The sequence below is a fragment of the Solanum stenotomum genome, chromosome 2, assembly GCF_019186545.1.
Source record: "Solanum stenotomum isolate F172 chromosome 2, ASM1918654v1, whole genome shotgun sequence".
Classification (NCBI taxonomy): Eukaryota; Viridiplantae; Streptophyta; class Magnoliopsida; order Solanales; family Solanaceae; genus Solanum; species Solanum stenotomum.
In genome coordinates, this window is record NC_064283.1 from 21,227,334 (window position 1) to 21,236,935 (window position 9,602).

General features: G+C 34.2%; 2 pseudogenes; one reads left to right on the forward strand and one right to left on the reverse strand.

Annotated features, from left to right (window-relative positions):
- Positions 1-608: 608 nt before the first annotated feature.
- LOC125855795 (uncharacterized) lies at positions 609-4,671 on the forward strand (annotated as a pseudogene).
- Positions 4,672-4,673: 2 nt separating this feature from the next.
- LOC125855796 (uncharacterized) lies at positions 4,674-7,052 on the reverse strand (annotated as a pseudogene).
- Positions 7,053-9,602: the final 2,550 nt, after the last annotated feature.

Genomic DNA, 9,602 nt, shown 5'->3' on the forward strand with positions numbered 1-9,602 from the left:
ATTGTTGCCAGTCTTCGAAGCATATAGTGTCTCGAGCTTGTCCCATAAATCTCTAGCATGTGTCTCATCAACAATGTGATTTTTAACATTATCTTAAACCCATTATCTAATATAGCAAAAAACCTGTAAGTTCTCAAAGTCTCAATCCTCATCATTCATAGATTCAGGTTTATTAGAAGCAAACACAGGTAGATATATTTTCTTGACAAATAGAAAATTTTTCATCTTACCTTTCCAAGTATGATAATTATGCCATTCAAACAAACCATCGTGGTCATATTTGACTCCATCATTCAAATAGATAATCAACAACAACCAATACTCTGATACCACTTTGTTGGGAAAAGCAAACATAAAGTAAATGTGCACGACAGGGCGATAGCGGAAAAAACCCAAGTCAAAACTTTCCCTTCTATTTGAACCAAGAGAAGACAAAATAATGCAAGAAAAAAACTGTTTGGGAAGAAAACAAATCAACCAAGCAAGAAAAATAAATCAACACACGAGACACCCAATTTAACGTGGAAAACCTCTTCGGTGTGAAGAGTAAAAACCACAAGGCCAAAGCTCCAATATAATCAACAAGAGTTACAAAAGTGTTCTCCAAAATGGTCACCAACAAAGTGCCAAACAATGAGCAACACAACTACAAGATAGCACCAAAAGCTAAAGAAATAAAAGAAGCTAAAATACCCAAACCTGCAGCTACTGTTCACAAGCTAAAATCTAGAGCTACAAGACTCCAAATCACCCTCTGTCAGTTTCTAATAAAAGATAAAGTTGAAATGAACAAGCTGTCCAAAATTCAGCTCAATTGGATAGGAAACGATGCGGGAATTGCGATTTGAAATTGGCTGCTAGGGCTTGTGCGAAAATCTGCACTCTCTCACTCTCTCTCTATATGGTTACTCTCCAACTCTTGTGATATTTTTCAAATAAAACCTAAATGAAAGTTTTACATATGCACCATAATATTAGGCTTATGGGCAAAAGTGGGCTAGTCAAATTTGAGCTAAATTTATCCACAAAGAAAAGGAAGGAAGACCCAAGAGCTTGGACTTTTATTTATCCACATAGGAAGGGAAATAGGCCCAAAACCCAATAGTTCTATGGTGGCGCGCTGCCCCACGAAAGCCCTAACAAAAAATCCCCGCTTTTTAGATTCTGAATCCAAGAAGAAAAAAAGATTATTTTCCCTATGTATAAATAGAACATTGTGCCTCTTTTGGAGGGAACCATCATACTTTTCAAGTGCAAGATGCACGGAATAGAATTAACCATTAAGGTTCTTCTCTTCTTCTTTTCTTAGATAGTACTTTGCATGAAAATAATTATCTTTTGTGTTTTTTTATTAGCATTATTAGCTAAGAACCTTTGTTCTGGGGCTGCGACTATGGATGATTCTTTAACATTGATTTAATTGGATGAAGTTGGTAATCTCAAAAATTATGCTTATGTTCTGATATTACTATTTCAATGTTTGATTACCATTAGAATAAATCTATTGTCTACTTTTGAACTAGGGAGAGGAATAGAGGGATAGAACATTGAATACAAGGAGCATGATCTTTTCTTGAATATCACTTGAATTGATATGTGTCTAGGATAGGGATATATAGGTTCCATGCTTGGTTACGAAATAAGATGATAGCTTTAGTGCTCACTAGTTGATTCAATACATCCCCACTCAACGATGTTGTTAGACTGTCAACTGGGGTAGGTGATTAGAGGTCGGGATATCATGATCATAATATTAACTTTGTAAATCAATAGTTTGATAATTATCTGAAATCCATAAAAGACCTGTAAAGCATGAATTCTTGGTTATGCTGTAGCCTTGAAATTGTCCTAAACAATTGTTAACATTCATCTTGAAGTTGAATCATTGTTAGTTAGTATATTTCTTTCATTCTTGCATTCATAGTATTCAAATATTAATCAACTCTAGTGGCACACTTTCATAAATAATTAGAATTAATATAATTAGTCCGACTATGTTTTAGAGTCACTATATTACTTGCAGGACCACGTACGCTTGCGTGTGCATTTGGGAGTATATTTCTGAAACCCTGAACCCAATTAACTACTAGCCGATTTTAGAGTATATTTTCTTTAAATATACATATGACAGGCGGCTGAAACTTTTTGATTAAGTCCTCCAATTATAGCTCGAAATAAATTATACTAGCCTTATGGTTGATGTACTTGGTAAATATGCCATAGTATTGTTCTTTAACCCTTTGATCTATCTTTTACCCTAATCGTAACCGCTTGTTGAACAAAAAAACCCAACTCAACATTCTTTGGCTTTTCTCAAAAGCTCCATTTCTCAATAAAGCAACAAACGTTTTCTACTTTTGAGGAGAGTTAGCATTTATTACGTGCTTAGCCTTTTATTTTTCTTAAAATCCGGGTTCTCTTTTACTGCTTGTTTTGTATTCCAACCTTAAGCTATTTGTTATAAGTGTGATCACTTGATGTCTTCCTGATGTTGATCCAATGTTGTATATTGTTGTTCTTGTACATGGTTAATCTTTGAAAATCAGCAAACCACATTTCATTTTTCATGGGGGTTTGCATTTTATTAGTCCTTGGTTGGTAATTCTTGGAAAAATATCAATTCTTGGTAACTGAAAAGTATTGAGAGTTTTCTTAAATTAAGGTTTTAGAACATTTTTGTTTGTGTTTCATTTGGGGTTGTGGTTTGATGTTGTTTTATCATTGTTTATATGGTCATCGAGAGCTAATCTTTGCAAAAAGCTCTGCTTGTTGTCTAATATTCTTAGTTACAATCATTTCTGTTTGTTCGCCTGGGAAAATCCCTTTGCTTCTTACTCCTTGCTCTTTTATTTTTATTTTATCTTACGATGTTGTGAAGATCTATTGTGTTGAATGTGTAGTATGCAATTTAGATCTTCTTTTTATCTTTTTTCTTCCCTTTACATTTTCCCCTTATGCATTTATATTGTGATCCTTAATATCATGCATGTTTGGTATTCTTATTAATGTAGATGCATTTTTCAACTTCCTTTATACGTTTTGTGTTGTTCTTTGATGTTCGTGTAGATGCCAATTAATTACTAGCCTAATTTAGAACCTCTAACTATAACTCAGGATCATTTATACTAGTCTTTGGTCTGATGTATTTGGTAAATGTTGTCATAATATTTTTTTCATATTTCATCAATGAATTCTTTGTTCTTCTTGATGGTTATATGCACTTGAAGAACTTAAATCTTATGTGCTGATAAAGATTATGATTACACCTGATATAATATTGTTGCGTCTGGAATTGTAGTCCTTGAAAGTCTTTGTCTTTAGCTGTATACAATTGGATCTCTTTAGAAAGAATGTTATAAATTATGTTTATCTTAACTTAAATCTTCTTTGCATTATAGTAAATTGGGCTTCCCCTATCTTGTAGAAACCCCGAGAAGTGAAAAGAGAAGAAGTGCTTTAATGGCTGGTCACATATCTGATGAGGACTCTGAAAATATAACCCGAGAAGATCCTTCAATGCAAGGACTTAGGGGGAGTAGAAGTGTCGTTGAGAGTGGCCATCCTAGTATCAGAAATATAATGACTGGTAATCAAATTACAAAATCCAAACACCAACTTAGGTGAAGTTCAAAATAAAATTTCCAAGCACAGCAGTTGAGATTTAGCTTGCTAAGCCTTAATATAGGCTGTCTTTTGAAGTTGATGATAACTTACTGGTTCTTTGCCATGATAGTGGCATGAAAGGTTATTGGTTCAATTCTATGGTTATACAGGTATCACAAAAATATCTGAAAGTTTAATATGATGACATCTAGGACTGTGAAGGTCCTTAAAAACTCGAGGTACCTTAAAAACTATGACTATAACTTAAGTTTGTATACTATAACATATGATCTACTTGCATATATTAACTTGTCCATTCTACATTCACCATGTTTCTTCATCACCTTTGTTTGATTTATAGGAATGGATTCCTTCCTACTGAGTTGTAGGCTCTAATAAATTGGGAATGAGATGCACAAGACACATCATAGTTCGGACCCAGCCTCTGAAGGATTATTCTGACTATTCTGTAGAATAGGAGTTGTAGTTGATGCTTGGTGATCTGACTGGTGATGGGAAGGTGTTGTTGTTGGATTTGATGTTTGTGGAAGCGCTGATCTTCAGGTTTGCTTCTCTAGTAAGAAATAATAGTCCCAAAAAACTAAAAAACTAAAATAGAATAGAAAATATGAAATAAAAAGGGAATTCTTACTTATTAATTGATGCATTGCAACTTAAGGATAACTCAACAACCAATGGATGTAAAAGTAGTCTCTAATAGTTCCCATTCTACCTGAAATCATACGTCTAAGCTCGGTATTGTCATATATTGTATTTCCAACTCAACAATGGAAAAAAATTTAAATAGTAGGGCTAGCTTTTGGCTAGTTTATTGTCCGGAATATTTTGTGTTCGATGTTGGTTATGGCCTAATGCCTCAAGGTACTTTTTTTCTAATAGGGGAGAACATATTATTGGAGATTCAATGGAAGAATGTGAGGGCGTGAAAAGATTGGTGTAGATTAAAAATGGGTTGAAGTTAAGGCAAATAAAGACATAAAGTCATTCATAAGCTCGAGTTTAACTTATGTATTTATGTGCAATATCAAAGAATCGGGGAACTGCAAAAATCAAGTGATTCCCAATGTTGTGGAATTAATGAAACTAGGTACTCTTATAGTTGAACCTTTGACCTTGCTTAAGATATTAAAACCTAGTAAAATCAATGTTACAAGCTTGTGAGCTATCTGATTTTTGCAGTTCCCTCGTTCTTTCATACTGCACTTGGATACATAAGTTAAACTCAAGCTTACGAACGACTTTAGGTCTTTCTTTCCCTTAACTTCAAACTATATTTCATCTACCCAAACTCTTGAAGTCCTCATGTTCTTCCTTTGTATCTCCAATAATATATTCTCACCTATTATTGAGAGAGAAGAACACCTTGGGGCATTAGGGCCATGACCAACTTCTAACATTCAAAATTCTGGACCATAAATTAGGCAGAAGCTAGGCCTACTATTTAAAACTTTTTCCACTGTTGAGTTAGAAAGCCAATTTATGTCAATGTTGAGATTAGATATATAATTTCATGTAAGAATTTAAAATAATTAGAGACTCCAATTTTACATCCATTGGGTGTTGAGCTATTCTTAGGCAAAGTTTCTATGCATCAATCGATAAGCATGAATTCTCCTTTTATTCCTTGTTTTCTATTTCTGTTTTAACATTTTCGTTTTCTTGGGACTGTTATTTCATACCAAGGAAGTAAACTTGAAGATGACCGCTTCCATAGACATCAAATCCAACAACACCTTCCCATCACCCGTCAGACCACCAAGCATCCACTGCAGCACATACTTGAAATGAATAGTCAAAATAATCCTCCAGAAGTTGGGGCTGAACTGTGAGGTGTCAGGTGCATCTCATACCCTATCTATCAAAGCCTACTACTCTGTAGAAAGGAGTCCATTCCTATAAACTAAGCAAAGGTAATAAGGAAACAAGGTGAAGGGAGAGTGGTCAAGTCAATATATGCAAGTAGATCATAAGTTATAGTATATAAACTTAAGTTATAGTTGCAGTGGTTAAGGTACCTCGACCTTTCCAGGACCATCACAATCTTGGATGTCATCATATTGAACTTTCAAACGTTAATTTTGTGATACTTGTAAGACCTTACTCCTTAGCCAGAAACCTCTCATGCAACTATCATGGAAAAAATAAGCTTTAAGTTGTCACCAACTTAAAAAGATAGCTTATATTGAGGTTCAACAAGATGAATTCAAACCAGTCCTATGCTTGGAAATTTTATTTGTGACTTCGGGTAAGTTGGTGGTTTGTCTTTTGCTATCTGGTTACTAGGAATTGATTCTCCAATAACATATTTTCCACTCTCACCTACACTTCTAACAACGATAGACTAACATATCCCCCCTCGTCCAAAATTCCATCGAAAACAACTCTAAGAAATCGTTGTGTATCCAACGCAACAACTCCTTGAGCAGCATGAAGAGCAGTTGGAGATGTTCTGGACCTAGCAGTGGAAGGAAATGGAGAAAATTAATGATTTCAACAACCAACTACTTCCCCTTTCCCATATAAAAAAGATCAATAAAGTAGACAAGGATGCCCACATAATCTATCTGGTATGATCTTAATGTTTATGAGCACATAAGCTTTGCATTCTTCATCATATATTATTAAAAGTGGATTACTCTAGCTTTACAATAAATCAATATAATTAAATATTATTCATATCATAAATTGATCAATTTTACCTTCTCTTCTTTAGTTTGGAATGTATTTGTGCTTTAAGTTGTGAAAGACATAATGGAATAAATGGGGTGATTTGTGTTTTATGATTGTCATAGTGAGTAGCAAACTACAATTACGAATTTTGGGAGACTAAACAATAAACATAGAGTGCTAAAAAATGTTATGAAAAATGGTGAACTTAAACTGTTCGATAAATTGTCTGAATAATCTTGTTAAAGATTTTTGTCAAGTCTGAGTAGCAATCCTATATATAATGAAAATGTAAGTAGTCCCTTAAGTGTGGGGTCACTATTTGATAGTGTTTGAACTTAAATTGCATTCGTTTTTGACATGTGTATACTCACCCCTTCTTGCTTACAATAGATATAGGCAATTTTTTTTTTTAGATAATACGAAAAGTTTCATGAAATCGCATGAATTAAGGTTGAGAATAAGAAGGAAATGAAATATAAGTAATATTAAATAAATATAAAATATTTTTAGAAAACATTAGAATAGTAAAAATAAAAAAGAATTTAAAATAATAAAGAAAAATACATTAAAATGAAAAGAATAAAAATTGAAATAAAAGGAAGAAATTAAAAAGTAATCAACTTGTAATTACACCATGTAAGTACCAGCAATTCACAGCCCCCCTACCCCCCAAGTGAATTGGAGAGTGTAATTACCCCTGCCAATTACAATTAATTACCTCTTGACCGGGTAATTACATGGTCAACCAAACATGACATATAACGTAATTATACTCAATTACTCCAAATTCAATTACTAAGGTGTCCTTCCAAATAGGCCTTCAGTTTTCATCAAATTTTTTTGCAACAATTGACGTGTGTGATGTGATTGAAATGCTCACAAGAAATTATTCTTGGGAACTCTTCTGAGTTCACATTGTGACTTACCATAAAGATATGTTCTCCTTCAAATGCAATATAAATAGCCACATCACGGACCACATCATGCGTTTTGACATAATTTTTGTCCGAACCTTGAGATAACAAGAAACAACCTTTCAGTGTTTCTAATAGAAGACACACACTATTTCTTGCATGCTCTAAATTTTTTATTTCCGAAAAGATGCCAAGCCTCATTACATATCTAAGTAATTCTTCGGTCCAAATATCACTATCTTCCTCGAACAAAGAACAAAGCAAAAAGAGGTACCCGGTGTAACATCTCACTAATTGAAAGAACTAGAAAGAGCTAGAATTAGAAAGAGTGATTTTTGAAAATAATAAAAATCTGGAAATTTGACAAGAGTTAAGTTAAGAATGAGTTTTGGATCAACTTCAAATGGCCATAACTCCTGGCTCAAGATGAGTTAGATGTGTTTGCAGATACCGTAGGAAATATCTTTGAATTATGTTTCCAACGCCGCCGAGTTTGCGCGATTCTGAGTTCGTATGAGTGAGATATTCCCATTTGAAGTTGGGTTGTCGGGATAAGGAAAGTCTAAACCGGATTTTAGAAGGGCATTATGTTCTTTTCCATACCCTATTATTATAATTTCTTTTTTGGTAATTAAGATGGGGTCTAAAATGATGGAATTCAGTTTATGCTTTATCAAAAAGGATTAGGGTTTTGAGAGAAGAGAAAAGAAGAGGAGAAAAGAGGAGAAGGAGCAAGAATCGTCAAGATCTTCAAGAATCACTTGTGGATTTCGTCAAGGGGTGATCCCTACGAGTTATGTGATATCACATAGCATTGGGTTAGTTCACGCACACGCCAATCATGATTTATTTCAGCGTATTGTCGTTCTTTAGATTAGAGAAATTGAGTTCTTGATGATTTTTGTTGAAAGTTTCGTTTGTATCTTGATTGATGAGTTATTGATGAGTTATTGAGAAGTTCTTGAGTTTGAGTCATGATTTTAGGTGTGTTTTTGAGTAGAATCTTACACATATTGATGATTTAGTTTATTCTAAGTGTTTGGGGAAAGAACCAAGTGAAATTAGAGGGTTTAGAGTTGAAAACGAAGAAGAAAAATCGGGGATTTCTAGGTAGGGGCCTGGGGCACCCCGCCAACCAACGCGCCCTAGAAGTAGTTCTAAAATTTGGGGATCGGGGAGCCGCGGCAGCCAGCGCACTCCAGAAGTTGTTTTGAAGTTTTGCTCCTCGCGCCCCACATTGCTCAGAGCGCTAGGGACGCCAAATTTTCCACCCTTTCCTACTTCTTTCCGTACTAGTTCCTTAACAACGTACCTATGTTATCTAGCCGATTTCTATACTCTAAGGTACATCTAAAAATCATAAAATAATCCATAAACATGAGATCATGAACCTTGAATCTATAATTCAATTCAAGGAAATTTAAGAGTCAAGTCAATAGGTTAAGAGTTAAGTCAAATGTGTTCAAAAGTTTTCCAAAAGTCTTTCACAAATGTTTTAATTTTGTTTTAAGACTTGAGTTTTGAGTTGATCAAAGAGTAAGAGTTAAATTCTTTTTTTCAAATGATTATTCGGGATCTAAGTATTTACAAGATTTAAAAATGTTTTCACATTTGAGCAAGAAAGGAAACACCGATTTCCAAGAGAGCATTTGGGCTAGTTTTTGAGTAATTATCTCAAACTAAAGAAAGAGTTTTGTTTTTAAAACATATGAGCTGAGTATATTTTGGGAGTAGTATTGAGCACCGATATGTGGACGCAAGTTCATAATAACTCAAGTCTCCATAAACCATGTAGTCATCATGGGTAGAAAGATTCATACTTTTTAGATGATTCCTTAGTGATTTTTAGCATAGACTAGTGGATCCACTTAGTTAAGGCATTCTATATGAAGGCAAAGTATAGGACAATTATGGCAGCGTGGGCAAGACGTTGTATCATCACGTAGGCTCATAGTGGTGGTTGTTGGTTAGAGAAACTCCCACAATATTATATAACTTTTATGTAATTGAGTTGTTTTTGTATTTTTCAATACATTGAGTTGTTGTTTATTGTTTTAAATGTTTTGTATAAACTGCACATTTATTATTGTTCTACTTTGCATTTGAGTTTAGTTATTCAACAGTTGAGTAAAGCCAAGGTAGGTGTTCCTTTCAGATTCCTTTCAAGCTTATGTTATGTTTAGTTTTCCCCTCGCATACTCGTACATTCAATGTACTGATGTCATTTGGCCTGCATCATTTTATGATGCAGTTACAGGTAACTAGGATCAGCATCCAGCGCCTCATTGATCCAATTGAGCACTCAGAGTCAGTTGGTGAGCCTCATTGTTTTTTGGAGGATTCCTTTTACATTGCTTTATCATTTCAGTTGTTAGGATGATCGGGGATCTTGTC